Source organism: Uloborus diversus, chromosome 4 (genome assembly GCF_026930045.1).
Source record: "Uloborus diversus isolate 005 chromosome 4, Udiv.v.3.1, whole genome shotgun sequence".
Classification (NCBI taxonomy): Eukaryota; Metazoa; Arthropoda; class Arachnida; order Araneae; family Uloboridae; genus Uloborus; species Uloborus diversus.
In genome coordinates this window covers 189,795,666-189,819,163 of record NC_072734.1, presented here as the reverse complement: position 1 = coordinate 189,819,163, position 23,498 = coordinate 189,795,666, and the positions used below count along the sequence as shown (strand labels likewise).

Sequence of the window (23,498 nt, the reverse complement as noted above, 5' to 3'; positions counted from 1 at the left end):
CTTTATTTTAGAGTATTCTTTTTCTTGTTGTTTTTTAATGTTAATTTAGTTGAATTTTCTATTTTAATTATGAGTTCGGTTTGTGATGTTGTCCAAATGTATCAATTGAAATTTTTGAATGAATCTTCTTTTTCTTTTTCGTCAGGTCGTCCAACGTTTGGACGTACCGGAGTCCTAAATAGATTTTTTATATTTAAACTAATTGAAAATAAAGAGGTTTTTTTAGAATTTTTAAGGGAAATTGGTCTACTTAAGAATGAAATGTTATGTTCTAGATGTAATTCTGTTATGAAAATTAAAAAAACTAAAAAATGTTCAGATGGGTTAATTTTTTTTTGTAGAAAGGTTATAGGGGTGTTGTTTGTGGAAAAGAAGCAACGATCAGGAGTGGGTCATGGTTTAGTTCTAGCAAGTTGAAAATAGAGATTTTTTTGATAACATATGAGATTTTAATTGGGACCAAAACTGCTGATATTGAAAGTCAATATTTTTTTTCATCACAAACTTTAGCCGATTGGCGAAATTATATTAATGAAGAAATATTAAATTACATTGAATTAAAATCCGAACAAATATTCCTAAGAGCGGAACATATGTGCACTGCCTCACGTGAGGAAGTAAAAGAAAAGTAAAAAAGGTAAGTGAACATATTTCGAATTATTGTGTTTTTAGTGTGTTTCTGGTAGTTTGTATTTTGGTCTGGTTGGCATTTTTGTAGCACAAAAGTGGTGTTAATTTCACATAAAATCTGTGACTTTATTGTATACTGAACGGAGGAGATCTGTGACTTATATCCGACTGATGTATATTAAAAGTCGGAGGGATAACTGGCGAGCCCGAGGTCTCATAGTACTTTCGTAATGAGACCGAGGCAGGGGTCTCATTACGAAAGTACTATGAGACCGAGGGCTCGTATCCCGGAGAAACAACGGAAAAAAATTAATGCATTAATTTCATTAAATAATTAATGACATAATTTGAATTTTTCCTGTTGGCGCTAAAAAAGCATCGCTAAGAACGATGTATGACATATGACGTCATACATAGTTTTCTTGGCGACGCTTTTTTGGCGCCAACAGGAAAAAGTCGCCAAGAGGGGGGTATATCAGATTTGTTCCAAAATTGCTCTATCTTCAAAATTTTTTCATTCATCACATTTAAAATTAAATTTCCTACACAATAGTACAAAAAATATCCGTCTGGCGCGATTGGTTCGGGATCTGTGAGGTCAAAAGTACTAAAAAGTGCTAAAAATAACATAAAACATTAAATAACTTTTTTTCTAATTAAAATATCAAAAATCGAAGCCTGAGGTGCACATTTTCAGCAAAAACTGCACCTGTGTACCAAATTTTATCTTTCTAGGCCTTACCGTTTTCCCAGGAAGCGCGCCACAAACACACACACACACACAAACATCTTGTTTTATTATATGTATAGATATAGCATTTTGTTTGTTGAAAATTATGATACCTTCCTAATTAAGTTTTAATCACTAATGGATGTGCTAGTACCTACCAAACTATTTTTTGCTATCAGTATTAGTGCAGCATTGCTTTTCGACAACCTGCGACAAGAATTAAAACTGCTTTTCAATGGTTATTATTTTTTCGTTAATTCCTTTCAGCTAGATTATTAATAACTCTTCCCTCAATAAATTTAAGTGCTTCCTGATAATTCTCCCAAAACTTGGAGATTTGTTTGATTTCCATGTTTTGCATGACAAAACACAATCGGGTAAATTCATCCTTTTTTTCAGTTAATGAAGCTTATCAAAAGTTAGGAAATCGTCAAATTTATGATATTTTTAGGCATAATCTCAGGTACTTTGCAGCATTATTTTTTCATTCACTTCTTGAACAGCTTTATCAATTGTCTTCTATTCAAGTGTGTCACTTGATTGTCAAAAAGCGGCTTGCAATTTTACATACTTCTTCATCAATCTTTTTATATTGGAATTATGATAATTTAGATTTCATTAAATTAAAATCATTAGTGTATTCTAAAGTATAGAAGTTATCATCTAAGGTTTTAAATAAACACGTTCTGCAAAAATACCATTTCTTTTGCAATCCAATATCTTCTACTGAAGTGATGGTGAACTAGTGGTTAAAAATCTATATTTTAAAATAGTACAAGATTTTTAACTTCCATTGAGTATGGTGCTCTAGGTACAGTAAATCTAATTCAGTTAGTACAGTTCAAGAAAATTCTCAATAATCTTCTTTTGAGTAGGAGTCGTACAGCCATTTTTTAACAGATTGTTTTCTATAGTCCCTTACGTCAGCCATTTTTCCTTATTATTGAGTCTTTTAATGCATTTATCCTTATCAATGAACTCTTACTGACAGTCACAGAAAGTACTTTTGGTTCAGGAGAAAACCCTATGCATTTATTACAAAAGAAGCCCCAGTCATCCATTCCATGATGCAGTGTTATCATTCCAGAATTAATTACAGTAGAGTTTTGAAAATCCGAGATAATTGGGGCTCCCGGAAAATTCTTCCACATTAGTTTTTTACACTTTTCGGATTTCATAAGGAGTAGTCGCTTTTATTTCCTTATACAAAGAAAAGCAGTATATTGTTGTCATGAGAAACTGTCACTAAAGTTTCAACTTCAATTTCATTTTTATCTAACTCTAAACAAATTTGGACTTTTTTTTCACAAAGTCTGTGTGTACTTATTTACCCGAGCAAATTTGTAAGCAACCAAACATATATTTTGTACAAATCGTTGCCCGAATCCATTTCAATGAGTTTTGTCATAACGTTTGTATCTGTGTGTTTGTGAGCATATGTATTTTTCATACCACAAAAACGGTTAGTTGTAGAAGGTTTCTGTTTCGTCTTTCATATACCTTACTCGTGAGGCGTCAAGTTTTGATCCTTCTTTTTTGACTATCATCAGGTATTCTAATATTCCAAAAGGCATGTTTACACGTTCTTTGCGGCAAATCAGTGTTACTTTCACGAATCAAGTTATCATATTCAAGGTATTTTGTATTCATATTGTGCAGTTGATGAGATACTGTTACTAATTCCCACTTATTTTGTCATCATACTAATTCCATTATTTTCTGCAGTTGGGTGATATATTGGGTAATACGAGTGTCATGCTGACTAAAGGTTGTTATATCAAGTCCACAGGTGTTGGGTAGTCAGAGGAAAATAATAATTCAGAAAGGGGAGAATTTATAATTGCAAGGGGATAGGTGCATTTGTAAATGATCTTCGACTACTTGCTTTTCAAACAGTTAGCAACAGCGGAAGAATACAGAGGTGACGAGATGCTGTTACTCATTTCCACTTACAGTGGCTCCTAAAAGTGTTCGTACACTTTGAAATTTTTTAGTAAAATCGAAATAACGCAAAACTGAATTCGAATATGAAGTCCAATATTTTTTCACATCATTCCTATGTCATTCTAAATAAAACCCTGTAGTTTTTTCAAAATATTGACGGATCTTCTTTTTGAAATGGATCAAAACACGAAGAGACAGAGTAATAATATGCCACAAAAGTCATTGTACACTCAAATATTTTCGAATAAATTCATGATTAAAATTGTCATATGTACTTTTTTTTATTATTTTTGCATTGTGTTAACCCTTAAAAGTCACTTAGCTTTAATTTTTTGTTTACTTATTCCTTAATATTGTGTTTATTACTTTAAAATGGCTGGTATTCGTAAAAAACCACAACCACCATTCGAAATTTGAATTTTTTCCTCACAATAGTGGTAAATTGGTTTGAAATGTCTCTAAATTATTTAACTGCTTAATAAAATGCTTTAAAGAAAAGAATCAAACCGAAAACAAGGTAAGAAAAGGTCAACCGGCAAAGTTGGCAAAGCGTGATTGGAGATTTACAGTTAAAAAATTTATGAAAAATACACATTTGAGTGCTGTAAAAGTTTCTGCAGAGTTAAATTAAAATTTTTATATTTAATTTTCCCCTAAAATTGTTCGCCGAGTTCTCTGATTAGCTAGATTAAATGGGACCTCCTCCCAAAAAAATTTTCTTGGCCGTGCGAAAAACAGAAAGCTTACACTTTTCGTCGCTAAATCAATGATAAATAAGCTCAAAACATTTTGGAATTACGTCTTACTTACAGATAAAAATTAATTCAACATTTTTGGTTAAATTGTTGTACAATTGTAAATAGAAGAAAAAATTAGGGGCTTAATCTTTTTAGAACTTAGTTGGACCAGTTAATCAGGACAGTGAAGTGTTCTTGTATGAGGGTGCATATCAGCATCAGGACTTGGTAGTTTGGAATTTTTTGATGAAATAATGAATCATGATGTTCATTTTAATATTTTAAAAACCAATTTTAAGCTCTTAGCCAAAAATTTGGTTATTCGAAACAACTTAGTTTTTTATCAAGATAACGATAAGAGGCACATGTTTTCAACGTTTGCATCTAGTGCCTCAAAAATTGTCATAAAGTTTAGAAAATACCCCTTCAATCTCCATATTTGAACTTAATGTAACATATTTAGAGATATCTGGAGTCTAGATTACGAAAATACGGCTATGAAACGAAAATAGAGTTAGAAACATTAAGACTTGAAGTATGGTTGAACACTTACTCAGAAATTACGCAAAAAAAAAAGAAAGAAAAAAGAATGAAATTTGTACCCGGACGTTTAAAAGGTGTTGTTGATACTGTAAGATATTCTACTAAATAATAACTTAATGAAAAGTTAGATTATTCTATAATATATACACCTTTTTTAATGTGTACAAAAACTTTTGTGAGATAAAATTTTCGGCACTTTTTGGTTTTTAATTTAAAAAAAATTAAGTTTTAATATTTTTTTAAAAATTTCATGTAGTTTTGTGGAAAATTGATCATAGATCTTATAATTAAATACCTATTCCAAAATATTAATTCTAACCAATGGATTGGGTCTTATTTCATTGAAAGTCGTAGGTGTACAAACACTTTTGGGAGACACTATTTTGTTTTCGTACCGATTCCGTTATTTTCTACGAATAATTTTAGCGCCAGCGTGTTGTTGAATACACACGTATATTTATTTTGTCTAGCATAACTTATTCTCTTATATGGTGTAATACTAGTCATGGTGACTGAAGGTGATTATTTCCTGTTTAGGAGCAGTGGCGAGGACAGCAAAATTTCAGAGGGAGATATGGTTAGATTTAGTCTTTTTCTATGGTCCAAAAAGAAAATTTTCTGAGTTTAAGAGAGGGCTTAAAAATCCAGTTCCTGACTAGAAAGCTTTAATAATGTCAAAAAGCGCTCTTAAAAGGGCATTAATAAGTTTTTCGCTCTAAGTAGGAAAACTTTTCAAGAAAAATAAAAAAATACAACTTTTCAGAAATTCGGTTATCGCCTTTGAGTCTGTAACGGAATAACCGCAGTAAAAGACGGTTCATTTGGCAGAGAATCAACCGCATGTTCAACATACACCTGCCTTCTGCTTATAATATTCATATAAATCTGCCTGGTTTCCCGGCTAGATATTTAGTGTGTTTTGAATATGAATGTTTTAAACAACTTTATAATAACTTGTTTTCCTATTGTTAATTACTATTAAATCTTTTCAGCTGTTTTACTGTGTGTAGGTGCTGGTTCACGTGAAATACAGCTGTGTGAAACTGTTCATTGCTTCGTAGACATTGGGAGATTCGGTGCGAGTGATTTTCAAATGCTGAACTGCTTTCTATATAGGTAGGCCATCTCATCATCCCTATGAAAGAGACCATTCATTATTGTACTTCATTGTATTGTAAGAAAACATTTTGTTGTATCACGCTAGAATTTTAAAAAAAATTTTGAAATCTAACATTACATGTTGAACGTGGCCTATGTATTAAAACCTTTTGGATAAAATACTGTCTGCCAAAGTTTTATTCATGTGCATTTATGAAAAGTTGAAAGCGTAAATTTAGTCTTCAGGAAGTACATATCTTTGACAAAAGATGTTTTCATTAAATTAACTAGAAAAATTCGTAATCTAGTAATTATTCTCTCAGGACACTGCTCAACAAAAGAAATGTAACATGTATTTTCTGAATAGAGATTGTGGAAGTATTACTACAAATTTGGCAGTTTACATGTTGAACTGATAAAAAGGCGAATCAGATCGCTTTTATGTAAATGAAATGGCATATTATTGAACTTGCCTAAAATCTGACTTTGCGCTAGTGCCTTCTATAGAAAAGTAATCTTCGAATTATTTAGACATGTCAGTTCCTGTAATAACAAACTCAAATATTCTTGAAACATTGTGCATAGAAGAAAAATTATACACTTGTCATTATTGTAAAAAGAAATTTTCAGAGAGTTCAAATCTGAAAACCCATTTGAAAATGCACACTAATAAGAAACCTTATTCTTGTGAATATTGTAAAATGACTTTTTCTCAGAGTTCAAAAATGAAAATCCATTTGAGGATACACACTAATGAAAGGCCATATTCTTGTGTGTATTGTAAAAAACAGTTTTATCAGAGCTCAAATTTAAAAACACATGTGAGGATACACACTAAGGAAAAACCATATTCTTGTGAGTACTGTCTAAAAGCCTACTCTCTGAGCCAAAATTTGAAACGACATCTACAGATACACACTAATGAAAAACCTTATTCTTGTGAGCATTGTAAAATGGCATTTTCTCAGAGTTCATATTTGAAAACACATTTGTGGACACACATTAATGAAAAACCATATTCTTGTGATCATTGTGGTAAGACATTTTCTCAGAGAACAAATCTAAAAACCCATTTGAGGAAACACACCAATGAAAAACCATATTCATGTGAGCATTGTAACAAGACCTTTTCAGTGAATTCAAATTTGAAAACACATTTGAAGATACACAGTAAGGAAAAACCATATTCTTGTGAGTTTTGTAAAAAGGCATTTTCTCTGGCTTCAAGTAAGAAAAGACATTTGAGGATACATACAAGAGAAAAGCCATACGCTTGTGATTATTGTGAAAAATCGTATGGTGATCTTTCACTTTTAAAAAGACATTTGTGGCAACAACACACTAAAGACAAACCAATCTTGTGACTATTGTGAAATGGCATCTTCTTGGAGTTCAAACTTAAAATACCAACTTTGGATACAAAGTAATTGTGGCTGTTGAAAAAAAAAATTATTTGAATTTTGACATCTTAAATTCAAATTATGTTTTTCGCGATCATGAGTGTGTGTATGTAGGCGTGTGTGTTTGTGTGGGGGGGGGGGTTGTGTTTATGGGGTATGCATATGTGTGTGTAGGTATGTGTGTTTGTGTCTGTGTGCAGGCATAAGTGTGTGGGTAGTTGTGTGTATGAATGTGTGGGGGGTATGTGTGTGTAGGCATATGTGTTTGTGTCTGTATGTATGCTTGTGTGTATGTGTTTGTCTATATGTAGGTGTGTGTGTGGTTGTGTATGTATGCACGCATGTGTAGGATATGGACGCAACCTGGAGACGGCTTTCGCTATAGGAGCAGCATCGTGAAGAGCCAGTCGACGGTGATGCTGCAGAGGGTGCTGGCGGGAAAATAAAATTATAGTACATCAAAACAGTCAAGTGAAAGCAATAAGCAATCGTGATTGCACAAAAAAACCTTTTCTGTGAAACAGTCTTTAAAATTTGCAGTTGATAATATATGTTCAAAAGAAAAGTTAGTGCTGTAAAATTGCATATTTCCTGGGTACAAATTAAGTAACACATACAAGGATACTAATGAAAAACCATATTATTGTGTATACTGTACAGAAACTTCTGCTCAGCTTTAAGCTTTGAGTGCATATTTGAGAGTGCACACTTATCTAAAATCATTCCTTAAAAGAGAATTAGTAGCAGCTACATTTGTTTTTGTCATTCAGAATCTCTACACCTGTAGTTAACCCGTTCGGGATGGCAGTCTGCAGAAGATAGCGCTCCCTCAGAACGGCAGCTGTTACATGTGGACTGTGCGCACAGGCCGGGGCAATTTCTCCCGCTAAGCCTAATATGCAATTTCGGAAAGTACGCGTACATAATAGTGGGTAAAATGTATACTTTAAGCAGAAATGAAACTATTTTTAATATATGAAAAAATGTATCAAAATTTCAATCATAACAAAAAATTGGATGAAAATATTGATATTTAACAATAAAAATGCACAATATATTGTTTTTTACAATAACTAAACCTACCAAAATTAAACAATATATTTTCTACAAAACAGGGGGAAAATTTGCACTTAATTTTCTGAAATACTTGAAGAATATTGTAGCAATTAATATTTTAAAGCCGCATGAAAAATTTCAAGCCACAGATAAATGCGCATTGAGCGTTTTACACTAAAATACGTAGTGTTACGTCTTTTATTCTGCTTTGAGCAAATGACACATCTCCGTCTAAGTTATTTGCCTTCTTTTTCAGCGTATGATTTTCGAAAGTAACTACTGTATGAAGAACTCCAACAAAAATAATTTATAGCAGTTTCAATGTGACCCAAAAGATCCATCGATGGATCAGTCATAAATTAAGATATTTCCTCCTCGGAAAGATAGGGTGTTCACCATGGCTACCAAATGAACACAAAAGTAAAACCCCTTGCTAGAATATCTCCTCTCCAATCCCATTAAAAATGGAGCCGGAACTAGAAAGACCCGCTTCAAAATGAGCATACGTTTCCCTTTTCACTTGCAAGCACATGTTTATATTCTTTCACCCATAGACTAATAATAAGAGTAGACCGAGCTTTCCCAGACTTGCCGATGAAAAAATTGGTTCATGGATACATCATGTGACTAGTGGGAGGCTTGGCGAAAACTTTGGCAGCATGGTTGCTAGATGGTAACATTATCCATAGTTTGGCACTCGACATGTATTTTAAGACGTAATGTGTTTTCATTATAATTTTTTTCCAGGTGCAGAGATTGAACTGTTTTTCTTTTAGTTATGCATTATTTTGAGTAGTAATTAGTTTTTGATTAGTTTTCAGTAACTTTTATTTCATTTGGAACTGCTACGTCAGCGTTGGCGTGAACGTAATGGCATAAACGTTTTGCGTTAACACAAAAATGTACTGATCGGTATCTTAAATTGAAATTGTAGGTAAAAATCTTACCGTTTGCCGATTCTTTTTGGGCGCTTGCATCTTTAATTGCTTAGAGAGTTATTGAAATTGACTAAAGAAAATGCACAGTACTATCTAAATGAAAAACTCACTATATTAACAAAATATTTACAACTTAGAATAACAAATTTACAAATCTGACTCCATGAAAGATCGTTCTTCCTTGTTCCATCAATTCCATTTATTTTATTTCTCGCGGGCGTTGATCGTTTGCTACGATCAACGCCCGCTGTTGCTAGGATATCCACCAGTCACATGGTTTGGTTTATGAGCAGCAAAAGGGTTGCCATAGCTCGGTCTATTCTTATTATTAGTCTATGCTTCCACCAAATCCAATAAATCACAGGCACTTGACAGACCCCATTCTAATGTCAGAGAGAGAAATGCTAATGCAGGAGAGCAATCATTTGAACGGAACATAGATAAGTAACGCCATCTAATAGTTAACATTTCGTTCCAAATCCAAAACGCAGAATAGCGTCATTAGGCCAGCTGTGTAATGTAACACACGGATGCATTTTTCGTCTGAAGATCCACCTTGCGCTGACGCAAAGACACGTGGTTCGTCCTGAACGGGATAATAATGTTTTAAAAGTAAACTATACTGAAATTTGTATTTTCTCAAATGTTCAAAATTTTAATTTCAAATTTTAGTATTACACTTCTTTAATATGCTGTCAAGTTTTCTGACAGTTACACAATTCAGTCACTAGTGAAGTAGGCTTGGTTATCTTTCAGAGCAAGTCATGTCATTCTAAAACATTTTTACGAATTGTTTTGCTAGTTAAAGCTACGAAGTGCATGGTTCAAGAATTTGAATTTGTGTGTTCTTTCTTCCTTTTTTTTTCTTTTCTTATTTTTTTTTTATGGTTCAATCAAGATTTTGTGGGAAATTACTTACTTAAAGATAAAATTGCATATTACAGTGAAACCCTGATTTTACATTTCTGAGTTAACTGGGTTTTTAAAAAAAAATCTATAATTCGGAAATACATATAGAAAGCAAAAATCAAATTGAGAAAAAGTAAAAATCGAAAAGATTTTTGATTGAGCATAGCATCTATATTTTTCAAAAAGGACATTAGTGTTCATACCATTTTCATACATGTTAATAGCTGATTATTCAAAAACATAAAATAAAAACTATATAAATTAACTATGTTTTATGTATTTATTAATTTGCTTATTTTTTACTCTTTAATGTGTGCAGTGCACATAGATAAATGCATGTGTCAACTTGATCAGTTTCTTTGAAACAAAGGTAAGTGCTTGTTATGCAATTTTTTTTAAATTAAAACTTGCAAATTAGCATTTGATAGCATATTTGCCAAAAAGCAGCTTTTGTAAAAAAAAAAAAAATAGTTTAGACAAATTTGTAAATATTTTTTTTAATGTAGCAGCGGGATGAGGGGTTGTAATGACTTAGAGATGAAAGGGGGGGGGCAAAAAAGTCAGTTTTGATGGGCCCCAAAATTCCTGTGCACACCCCTGCACACAGCTCACACTTGGAAACTCATTAACGAATGCATACAAAGTGCAACTTACTTGATGTTGTTGAAATTTTATCAAATTGGTTCTTATTTGTTTTCTACTACATTGGAACCAAATAAGAGGGTAGGACTGAAAAGAGTTGCAACTTCAAAGTTTTGGCGAACATACACAAGCATCAAATGAAAGTACAGTCATTTCTCCTGTTAACAATTTTCAGGGAGCAGCAAAAAAATCGTCCTGAGGTAGAATACATCCATCCCTCGCTATTTTGCATCGCTCTCTCATGGTTTCTACAGATCTATTCATTAATCCTTTCCAATATAGCTTTGCGTTCTCTTTCTTTCAAAAGATTAGCAAAATATTGTTTATAGGTAAGGAGAGTTCTTCTAAACTAGTTGAGAAAGGGGAGAATTTATAATTGAAAGGGAGTAGGTGCAATTTGTAAATGTTACTTGTTTATTAAATAGTTAGCAACAGGGAAAGAATACAAAGCTGATGAGAAGAGATGCGGCTACTCATTAGCACTTATTTTGTACTACAGTAGGAGACCGTTATAACGCCGACCTACATAACGCAATTCTCTACAAACCGCACAAGTTTTCAGAAGTAAACAATAGGTTTTGAAGTTTCAAAAATCCCTCTGTTTTGCTTTGCAAACATAAAAAGTGCTAGGTAAATTAAATCTTGAAAGTTTTTCATCTTTCCATCTCATTTCAAAGCTTTTAAATTTAAAATTAGTAGGGTCTGGTGGGGGAAAGTGGTCAATGGGGTAAAGTGGTCATAATTCAAATAAATGGCTATAGCTTCGAAATTAATGTTCGAATGAATGTGAAAATTTTATTTTAGGGTAATGCATTTAGGAACTACATTTTAAATACAAAATGTTACAGCTGGCAAAATTTTATTTGGTAAAAAGAAATATTTTGTGTAAATGTGAAAATTTTTAAAATGTAAACACCTTTTTTAACTTCCTTGGGAAATTTTGTTTGTTAGAGTTATGAACAGATTGACTGCACAGGAAGCTTCCTACATGTCTCAAGAACTCTTACACCCCGTTTGCACTGGCGGAATTAAGCCGCTTAGTTTTCAGCTAACCTACTGCGCATTCACTTAGCGCATCTCAAAGCCGCTTCAGTTGAGCGACACTGGGAAGCCGCTCAACAAGACCAGGGAGTAAAAGGAAGGAGACGAATCTCCATGTTAGCAGTTTGGCAACAAAATTCCACTTCCGCCAGAGGCCGCTAGAGTATCATCTCTCGCACTACTTATATCTTTTCGCTCGTAGCGAAGCATTGTAAACAAGTGTGTTTTAAAAACTATCACCTGTATATTTGGAAGTATTAAACTACTTTCGCCATGAAAGCTGTTCAAAGAAGCATAGAATACTTTACTCCACCCTAGGTTTTTGGCATATTTTGCATTCGATGTGTTTAATTTGTATTTCTGCTACGACTTTAGCGAGCATTCATTCTTGTTATGTGTTGTGCAATTTTGTGTTCTATTTTGTATATTGTTTTTGACATGGCTGTTCTGCTCATTTGCCATGAAACTAAAAATGATTTTAGCTGGCTTTTGAAAACATTTTCTCCCAATAAAACCCGTAAATTACGATCCGGTTTTCATAATTTTTCTGAGTACTATGCATTTAATTTTAAGAGTAAGCGAGAAGACTTGATTTTAAAGTTATTCATTTAAAAAAATAGAAAGAGAGTAGCAATGAACAACTAAAGTTTTGGAATTTAAATCACTAATTTTGTTTCCTTCTAGTTATATTTCCATGTCCTTTTTCTTCTTATTTATTAAATTTCACATATGCTTAACTTGAATAATAGAAACTCCACTGTAGTAGAAAAACTCAATAACGCACTTATGTAGAGAATTCAATTGAAATTAAGATTGAACTGTTTAACTTATAATTTTCATCAAAATATTTATGTTTTGCTTTTTTTTTTCTTCAAATTTCACTTAAATCCAGAGCAGAGCAACAATTTCAAACTAAACGTAATACATAAAGTTTTATGTAAGCTTATATCACACGAAATTTATGTATGGGAGGAGGAGAAAGAAAGTAACTATGGTAAGTGAAAACGAAACTTAGCTTGATAAATATAAGCAATAAACTAGATTAACGCTTGAATTAAATAGCACTTTCTTGTAAGATTCTTTTTTAATTGTTCACAATTAACTAACGAAAAAGCAGTTTTTTTTCAATGTTCAAAGTATTAATTATTTTTTTTCTTATCGTTTTTAAAGATTAATCCACCAGAAAAAAAAGGGGGGGAAAACGGCTTTTTCAGCAGAAGTAAACAAAAAAAGAAACTAAATATTATTGCACATATTACTGTGAAATATTTAATTTTAAATGAGCTTATATCATGCAAAATTTATGGGGGAGAGTGTTGATCGAAGTTACTGCATAAATTAATTGGAGTAGGAAGAAGAACTAAGGAGAAAGAAGATCGAGGACACACAGAATGAATGTCTAAATTCTAGAGCAAATATAAGAAAGAAAGTAATTTTAGGTCCATCGTGCTGACCGCACGATATTATTGAGTTCCAACAAATTTTTCGTATCAATGGCCCCAAACTAGCTCCACCCAGTCGAATACTCGGGGTCGGTTAAATCAGGCGAGAGATGGACCACTAGCGCCACCATTGGCGATGGAATAATCCGGTCACTTTTTCGCCCCGCTGCCAAAGGAGATGAGGCTCCTTCTTTTAGCCTCCCTGGGTTTGCAGTTAAACTTTAAGTGCGTTCTCTAGTGCAAACGACTTTTAAAGTAAGTGCGCTTGGCTCGTAAGTGCATTGATGGGTTGAGCGCGCTTAGCTCGCAGTGCAAACGGGGTGTTACTCATTATCAGTTAGCTGAATCTATTTTGAATGATTTTTTAGAACAATTTAAGTAAGATGGGGTAAAGTGGTCATAATATTAGGCTTAACGAATATTGTTCTTCTTAAGTAACTTAATGTTTAAGTATAAGGTAATGGTTAAGTATAATATTAATTTCACTTAATATGTATTGTTTTTAAAATAAACAGGGTTAAATATACGAGTATATGCGTATGTATACTCATATACCCGTGTAGGCACGTATATATACGCATTCACATAAATGCACAATAAACACGTATTTGGGTATCTGCAAGTATTTTTTATCTATACAGATATACATTCGACTATACACGTATATACCCGCTTATGCTCGTATATATACAAACACTTATATACTCAGGAAGACACGTATATACACGTACATACTCGAGTAGACACTTACATACAAGCATATGATATACATGTATACAGGGTGAGTCTAAACTCTAGAACAAATTATTAAAAGGTGTTAGACGGCAAGATAAGAGCAAGAATCATAAGAAACATATGGACACAAACTCAACGCTGACGCACTGCATGCACGCAAAGCCAGAAACTGATGGATGCAAAACAGGTCACAAATTTATTACACAATTTAATATATTTATTTTAATATATTAATTTTTATACACAATTTAAAGAATTTTACACAACATTTTAGGTTTTATGAAAGTTTTATAGCGAATGAGGAAATTTGCGGCCGGCAGCTGTAATACATGCATCGCAATCACTCTGTTGCAATTACGAGACTTTTGAAAAACTTTCATCAGTCGCTGCGCTTTTGTTGCGATGCGTGTATTAGAGCTACTACAGGCCGTAACTTTCAACAACTTCTCTAAATATTTTTTAAAAACTAAAATGTCGGCTAAGATCATCTTTGTGTAACAATTTTGTGACCTGTTTTGCCAACATCAGTTTCTGACCTTGTGTGCATGTAGCGCGTCAGCGACCACAAGTTCCTTATGATTCTTTGCTTCTTATCCTCCTCTTTCAGATTACACTTAGATTTTGCCCAAGATCTTGGATTCATTCTGTAAGCATTAATGTATATTAGCGGATATACTCGGGGATATACGTGGACACATGTACTGGTGTATACACGTAAATGCACGTATATACGTCAAATAGGTATATAATCGTGTTTACACGTAAACAAACCTATATACTCGTGCTTCCATATATATATACACGTGAGTAGACACTAGGGTGGAACGAAAAAAACAAAGTTTTTATTTTCGAATCGTAATAGTGCGGAAAAGTTGCGATTGGTGAAGACTTACAAAACAAAACAAAAATTTTAAAAATCGGATAATATCTTCCGATCCTGCAACAAGCCTGAATATTTGAAAAAAATGGAAAATTTCGTGTTTTCTTAATGATTTTTCAAAAATTTTGTTTTAATGTTTCTTTTTAAGGCTCTAAGACGGAAAAGTTACGATTGGCAAAGCCTTCAGAAATAAAAAAAAATTGAAATCGAATAATATACCTTCTGATTCAGAAACAAGCCTAAAAAATCGAAAAAGTTGAGAATTTCAGGGGGTTTTTTCCGAATTTTTAACATTTTTGGTTCAATGTACATTTTCAGGCTACAGAACGGAGAAGTTACGTTTAGTGAAGACTTCAAAACAAAAAAAAAATATCTTTTTGAAATAAAACAATATCTTTCGATTGCGCAACGAACCTACATGTTTGAAAAAATGTAAACTTTAAGTCCTTTTTCAGCCTTTTTTTTAAATTTTAGTTTAACGATCCTCATAAGTTCAGTATGAAATACTAATGGAAGAACGTTTGTTTATAAAACAAATGTGATATTTTAGTATTAGCCTGCCTGTGAAATTGTCCACATGGCCCTTTAATCCCACGAGACTTATATTTGTTTATGCCGCTCAGTACAGTGTATGCATCTAATACGCCCCATTAGCGCCTCACGATCTTGAATTTATGAGCTTTTTAGTTGGCTTGTGTCTATAGGTATCTTACTTAAATGAATAAAGCAGTCGTGCTGGCATCAGTATTTCTCAATGTTTCTGATGTGCGTGTGAAGTCGATTTGCTCTGCTAAACGTGTTTCGAACATGAATCCATCGAGCAAGTCCTTTGAGTGCCCTATATTTGACCACCCGAGAGATTTGCCAACAAATAAGCTCCCTACTTATGAAAATGTTCTTCAAAGTTGCTTTCAAGAGAGATTTGAGTTAGCTAGAAAAGTCAATAACACGAAAGTGAGTTTTTCCATTGTTAAGGACATAGTGGCGCAAAAAGTTAAATGCATCTTTGATAAGGCCTCGATTCCTACAGTTTCCCTGAAAAGAATTGCTCAGCTAATTGATATCTTCTATAAAAAATATCTCAATTTCATGAGATCTTACAACCGAGACAAGGAAAAACCAAAGTTTAAAGAAAGGATTGATAAATTTAAAAGTGAAGCAAGGAAACTCTTTAACGTCTCTGCATGTAAGTGCGTAACGAACTTGTAAAAAGGACCCTAGACATTTGTGAATGTCCAATTTACATGAAATGTACGCATGAAAAATCTAAAAAGATATCGATCTCTGAACAAAGATTTCTATATCTTCGGAGGAAACATGGCATAGGAAAAATTGGAACTTTGAACCAAAAGGAAACAAAAAGTTTGAAAAAAAGATTTCAAAGAAAAGCTTATGCCTTAAAACGAAAAGTTACTGAGTGCATTTCAGTCATGAAAGATGAATCTGATCTTTCAAATGAAGAACAAACAAGTTGTTCAGTCAAGAGAGAACCTGATAATGATTACCGACCCAGAGGAGAAAACCCGGTGGCAGATGAGGATTAAGCTGAAAAGTACGGCACTAAGCAGCGATCGTTACGGCGTATCTGATCGTGCAACTGCTGCCATAGCATCCAGTGTGCTTCAAGACGTTGGCTTAGTGACTGAAACAGATACTTCTAAAGTTGTTGATAGACAAAAAATTAGGAGAGAAAAGAGCCAAAATAGAAAAGATCTGCAAAGTGGCATTAAACAAGACTCCGTTCGGGGTAGTTATTTTGACGGAAGAAAAGATGATACTTTATATATACAGTGGCTCCCAAAAGTGTTTGTACACCTACGACTTTCAATGAAATTGGCCATTATCCATTGGTTAGAATTAATATTTCGGAATAATTATTTTATTATAAGATCTATGATCTGTTTTAACAAAACTACATGAAAATTTTTAATAAAACATTAAAACGTAATTTTTAAAAAAACAAAAACCAAAAATTGCCGGAAATTTTATCTCACAAAAGTCTTCGTACACTTTGAAAAATGTCAAAAATTTGGTAAATAATCTAACTTTTTACAAAGTTATTATTTAGTAGAATATCATGCAGTATCAACAACAGCTTTTAAACATTAAGGGAATAGATTTCAGTGTTTTTTCTTTCTTTTTTAAGCAATTTCTGAGTAAGTTTTCAGCCGCTCTTCGAGTCTTACTGTTTCTAGTTCGCTTTTCGTTTCAATGGTGTATTTTCGTTATCTAGCCGGCAGATATTTGCAAATATGTTCCATTTAGTTTAAATCTTGCGATTGAGGAGATATTTCTAAGTTTAAGGACAATTTTTGAGGCACCAAACACAAAAGTGTACTTCTTATCATTATAGTGATAAAAAACAAAGTTGCTTCCGATTACCAAATTTTGGGATAATTGTTTAAAATTGTTTTTTAAAATATTTAAATGAACAGCATGATTCATTCTTTCTTCTAAAAATTCTAAATTTCCAAGTCCCGATGCAGTTATGCACCCTCACACAAGAACACCTTCACCGTCCTGATTAACCGATCCAACTAAGTTCTTAAGATTAAATTCCTCATTTTTTCTTCTATTGACAGATATGCAACAATTTAAGCCAAAATATTGAATTTATTTTCATTTATAAGTAAGACGTTGTTATAAAACGTTTTGAGCTTATTTATCGTTGTTTTTACGACGGATAGCGTAAGCTTACTGTTTTTTTGCACAATCATTTTATCAAGCACTTCACCATAGAATGGTATAAAATAAATAATTTAGAGACATTTTAAACCCATTTATGCCTACTGTGATGGGAAAAAAATCAAATTTCGAATCGTGTTTTTTGTTTCCTATGCATACCTGCCATTAAAAAATAATAAGAAGAATATTAGGGAATAAATAAACAAAAAATTAAAGGCAAATGACTTTACTGTGTCATTACAATGCAAAAACAATAAAAAAACCACATATGATAATTTTAATCATGAATTTATTCGAAAATATTTCAGTGTACGATGACTTTTGTGGCGTATTTTTTCTCTGTCTCTTCGTTTTTTGACAAGTTTCAAAAATAGAATCTGGCAATATTTTGAAAGAAACTGCTGGGTTTCATTCAGAATGGCATGTGGTGAAGTGGAAAATGTGAAAAAGGGAGGATGTGAAAAAAAATTGGACTTCATATTCGAATTCAGTTTTGCGTTATTTTGGTTTTACTACAAAATTTCAAGGTGTACGAACACTTTTGGGAGTCACTGTAGATAAGATTGAATCAAAGCAATTTCGGCGAACAGTGAAAGAAGAGCATTATTCTATTATTAAAGAACCCGAGTCCGTTTATATTGGCCACGTGTCTCCAAACTCTGGATCAGCCAAAGACATAGTGAATAGCATTGTTTCATATCTAAATGAACAAAGGATTCCTCTGGATGATTTAGTCATGGTAGGTTGCGATGGTAGTAAAATCAATGCTGAGTGGAAAAGTGGCGCGATTCGTCAATTTGAAATTTATATTGGACGACCATTGCAATAGGCTATTTGTTTATTACATTTCATTGAGTTGCCTTTTCGCCATCTTTTTCGGTATTTAGATGGTGGAACAACTGGCCCAAATTCGTTTTTTGGACCAATAGGAGAACAACTCAGAGGTTGCGAAAAACTGCCAGTAATCGATTTTCAAGTAATTGACTGTACAATTCCAGATGTAAACAGAAAGTGCTTGAGCAAGGATCAAAGATATCTTTTAGATATATCTCAGGCAATAAAGGGTGGCAATTGCCCAAATGATTTGTCAAATCGTGACCCCGGCCCACTCTCACATTCCAGATGGCTCACTTGTGCAAATAGAGTCCTTAGACTGTACGTAAGTGTATCGATCCCATCAGGTGAATTAAAAGACATAGTGACTTTTATTTTGAGATGTTACATGCCGGTCTGGTTTGAAATAAAGAACCGCAAAAATTTCACAGACGGTGCCATTCTGGTTTACAGAACAATTCAAACCTGTCGATACTTACCTGACAATCTAAAACAAGTTGTTTACCCTGTCATTGAAAGAAACTCTTTCTTTGCGCATCCCGAAAACTTATTAATGGCAATGGTGTTTGATGAAAGGAGGCACATAAGAGAATTAGCGTTTAAAAACGTCTTAAAAGCCAGGAAGTCTGTTTCTAGAGGCAAAAGCATTAGAAACTTTCATTCCATCTCTAAATTTCAAAGCAGAAGATTACACAGAGATTATTAATTGGAACACGACAAAGCTTTCTTCTCCACCTTTTCTTCGAAAAGTTCCTAACAAAGACATTGAAAATATTATTGCAACAGGCACTATACCCGATTGGGATATAAAACTATTCCCCTGCCATACGCAAGCTGTCGAAAGATGTGTGAAGCTAGTGACGGAGGCTTCACTCAAAGTGTGTGGATAAGAGGTGGCTAAGAGCAACATTGAAATCTTGGTCAATTATGCCCGAATTTTCCAAAAAATCTGATTATAAATTAGCTTTAACAAGTAACACTTAAAACAGTAAGACTTGTATACTGGATTGTAAATTTGGTAAATATTTTATAACTTTCTATTATTTGAAAATGTTTCATTGTTGTAAAGAATGGTAGTTTTGTGTGTTTAGAAGATACCTTAAAAGTCAAGAAATAAATTAATGTTTATGTGTAATATAGGGTTTTTTAAAAGGCTTTTCTCTGTAACACCGGGGAAAAAAAACAAGAACAATTTTATTTTTAATCACGATAAGAAAAGATGAAATTCTCCCTTTTCTTTACTTTTCATGCTTGTTCCTGGATCAGAAGGTATTATTTGATTTCAATATGTTTTTTAAAATTTCTGAAGGCTTAAGCAATCGTAACCTTTCCGTCTTAGAGTATTAAAAAGAAACGTTCGAGCAAAGTTTTTAAAAAATCACTAAAAACACACGAAATTTTCCATTTTTTCAAATTTTAAGGCTCGTTGCGGGATCGGAAGATATTATCCGATTTTAAAAATTTTTGTTTTGTTTTGTAAGTCTTCACCAATCACAACTTTTCTGCACTATTACAATTCGAAAATAAAAACTTTGTTTTTTTCGTTCCACTCTAGTAGACACGTACCAAACACGCACTGGATATATCCATGAATTAACTCGTGCATACCCGTATAAGTATGTATGCACACTTATATATGCGTATATATGTCAACTATACACGTATATACTCAGATATGCACATATATACTCGAGATACACTTGCAAACGTGCATATGGTGTTCGTTTATATGCGTATATACTCGCATATACACGTGACACGTATATACTCGTGTAGACACGTATTCACTCCTATAGGTAATCAAGTATACATGCTCATATACTCGTGTATACACATATATACTTAAGTATGCACGTGTATGCATGTATCTGATGTATACTTTTATCTATTCATATATGAACACGTTTACTCATGTCTACATGACACGTATAGTATACTCGTGTATACCCGCATATACTCGTAAGAAAAAAGTAACCGAAATATACAAAAATTAGGGTTATTTGTAACGATTTTGCGTCTATTTTTAACTATGACCACTTTACCCCATGCTATGACCACTTTCCCCCACCCCATGGGGTAAAGTGGTCATAAATAAAAAGGGAAATGAAAGTGTTATAAAACTACTTAAATCAATATTAATTTTCCTAAAACTCAATGTACCGTGTTCTTTAATAATGCAATGTAAAATAAAAACAAAAAAAGTTTAAGTGTTTAAAGAATTTATTGTATTTATTATCCACCTAAGTTAAAAACCTGCGATTTTATGACCACTTTACCCCACCAGACCCTACTCATAGTAAACAGAAAATACCAGATGGCTCTTGAAAATGCAGCTGTATGCAAACCATGAAGCTAGCAGAAGTGCAGGATAATGCACTTTTTTTTTTATTGTGGAACATATTTATTTGTGAATAACTAATTGCAATATTGGTGCTTTAATACTCATTGCAGATAAAACTCATTCTGAAGTGCTATTATATAGATATATTCTGAATATTAGTTTCAAAATTTGTGAAATGATCTATATAACCAATAACCTGTATAACCATACATTATTTGTAAATATACAGGTGAACCAAAGTACCTTTTAATTTTCTACTACGGGCAAAGCCGTGCGAGTACCACTGGTATTAAAATAAGAAGAAAACAGTCCAGAAATATTTATAAATACTATCAAAATATTAAAAACTACAAGTTAAAGAATAATTTAAACACCAAAAAACTTCAAGTTATTCATAAGACCTGATACCCTCACATTCTCTCTCTCAATCTGAAAAGGGAAAAAAGCCACAACTTTTTGACGTTTTAAAACAAAAAAAAGTTGAAGAGAAGGGCTAGAAACAAGTTTTTGAACGGAAATGTGCGATTTTCCTGCTATATTGTATGAAAAATTTATTTTCATGAATGCGTTTTTTTTAAAAACTTTTATAAAGATTTTGTGTTTGTGATTACGGTGTTATTGATAACTATTCCTTTTTGCAATATCAGTATGAATTTGATTTATGAGTTCTTGCAGCCTTATTACAGTCATGTGTTTAACAAATTCTAGATTGCACGATTAACTATCCGGAAAATTCGCGAATCTGGATTTCGGTGTTTCCCGCAATTTCGTGACATTACTGACACTCTAAATGGCTTTAACTTTAAAGGCCATTCAATAAAATATTGCATTAGAATTCAACAATATTCATTTCTTTAGTTTTCTGAAGAATAAAACACGAAAATTTCCGACTTAAGAATGTACTTCTTAATTCAGGAAAATGCTTTAGAAATTTTGCCCTGCGTAAAGGGTAACCCTTTGAAGTTTGTTTTTGTATACATTTTCCCCATGTATAGATGAGTAATATGGTATTTATTAAGAAACAGTTCATATTCTTTTGGGTACTTCAAAAAAAAACTTAGTTTTTCAAAAATTGCCGAAAATGCGTATTTTAAAAAAATGGTGGGAAAATCTGCAAAACATTGCCAGTTTTCTGGCTTCCCGGTTTTTTGGTTCCCGGATAAAAGGTTCTACACTGTATAATTAAAAACTGAAGGTATGATATATAAACCTATGAATGTATCTATGTATTCATCTATATCCATTACCTCTCCCGAAAGCCAGTGAGCTGACCATCAAACCAGGTATCTATAGATTTGTATTTTTCCTGTCTATGTTTGACTATTTAACATAATCCTCTGATAATAATTTGAGGAAATTTCAATTAAAACCTATTAGTTATGACGCTTAGATTTCAACATAAAAGCCCTATTTTTCAAAGGCTTTCCTCTATTCAAATTATTATTCATCCTAACTTTCCGCAGCAATGCTTTTATTAAAATTTGTAGCAATGATGAAAATTATTGAGAAGAATGATGTGTTGCCATTTTTTCTCGAATATGATAAAATAAAATTCCAGCTTTTTTGTTTTCAAGCTTTTCCTGTAATCGGGGAATTTAAAATGTTTCCTTGTTGATTATTTTTCCGCAATCTGCCGCAAAATTTTACGATTTTTTTTTTGTTCAAGCCTGATTTTTGAACACGCGTGACTTGACATAACTTTTATTTTCGAGGTAGACCATGCAGAGCGGGGCTACGCAGCTACTTTCATTTATAAATAAAAGGTACAGTAAGTAGCGAAAATTTGGTAATCGCAATTGAGTCTAAAATGGAATAACCACAGTAAAAAAAGGGTTCACTTGGCAGAGAACCAGTCGCATATTAAACATACATTTGCCTACTTCTTATAATATTCCTGTAAATCTGCCTGCTTTCCCAGCCAGATATTTAGTGTGTTTTGAATATGACTGTTTTAAACAATTTTATTCCAACTCTTTTTTATTGTTAATTGCTATTAAATCTTTTCAGTTGTTTTACGCTGTGCAGGTGCTGGTTCACGCAAAATGCAGTTCTGTGCAAGTGGACTTCTCTACGCACACAGTGGGAGATTCCGTGCAAGTGATTTTCAATCGTTGAGCGATTTTCGATATTCGCAGGCATCATAGTTTGGAACGAAACCATTCATACATGTACTCCATTATCTTGTAAGAAAACATTTTGTTATACGCACTGGGATTTTTAAAAAATTCAAAATCTAACATCACATGTCGAGCATGGCCTATGTGTAAGTGCCTTTTAGACAGATTGCTGACTGGCTAAGTTTATTTATGAAAACTTGCTACTGAAAGTGTAAATTTAGTCTTTAGAAAGTACATGGCTTTGACAAAAGATGTTTCATTAGACTAATTACTTAAATTTGTTATCTTGGGGTTATTCTCCCAGGACAATGCTCAACAAAAGAAATGTAACACACTTTTTCTGAATACAAACTGTGGAAGCATTACTACTAATTTAGTTAATGTAAAATTTGATGGTTTACATGCTGAACTGAAAAAAAGATGAGCCATATAGCTCTTATGTAAATCAACTTGCGTATTATTGAACGTACCTGAGATCTGACTTTGTGCTACTGCTTCATGTGAAAAAATAATCTTCAAATTATTTTGCCAGTTCCTGCAATAACAAACTCCCAACATGCTTGAAACATTGGGCACTGAAGATGAGCAATGTATTCGTGATTATTATAAAAACATTCAAATTTGAAAACACATATTAGGTTACACAATGATGTAAATCCTTATTTTCGGGAGCATTGTGAAACGACATTTTCTCAGAGTTCAAGCTTGAAAACACATTTGAGGAAACACACTAATGAAAAGCCATATTCTTGTGAGTATTGTAAAATGACATTTACTCAGAATTCAAGTTTGAAAA

General features: G+C 32.9%; 1 long non-coding RNA gene across 1 annotated transcript in view; it reads left to right on the top strand.

Moving 5' to 3' along the window:
* Positions 1-22,766, top strand: part of LOC129221243 (uncharacterized) — a 41,944-nt gene extending 19,178 nt beyond the window's left edge. Inside the window, exons 2-3 of the long non-coding RNA XR_008580489.1 lie at positions 5,577-5,700; positions 22,593-22,766. This is a non-coding gene — a long non-coding RNA (uncharacterized LOC129221243). The remainder of the gene's footprint in view (positions 1-5,576; positions 5,701-22,592) is intronic.
* The last annotated feature ends 732 nt before the right edge of the window (positions 22,767-23,498 follow it).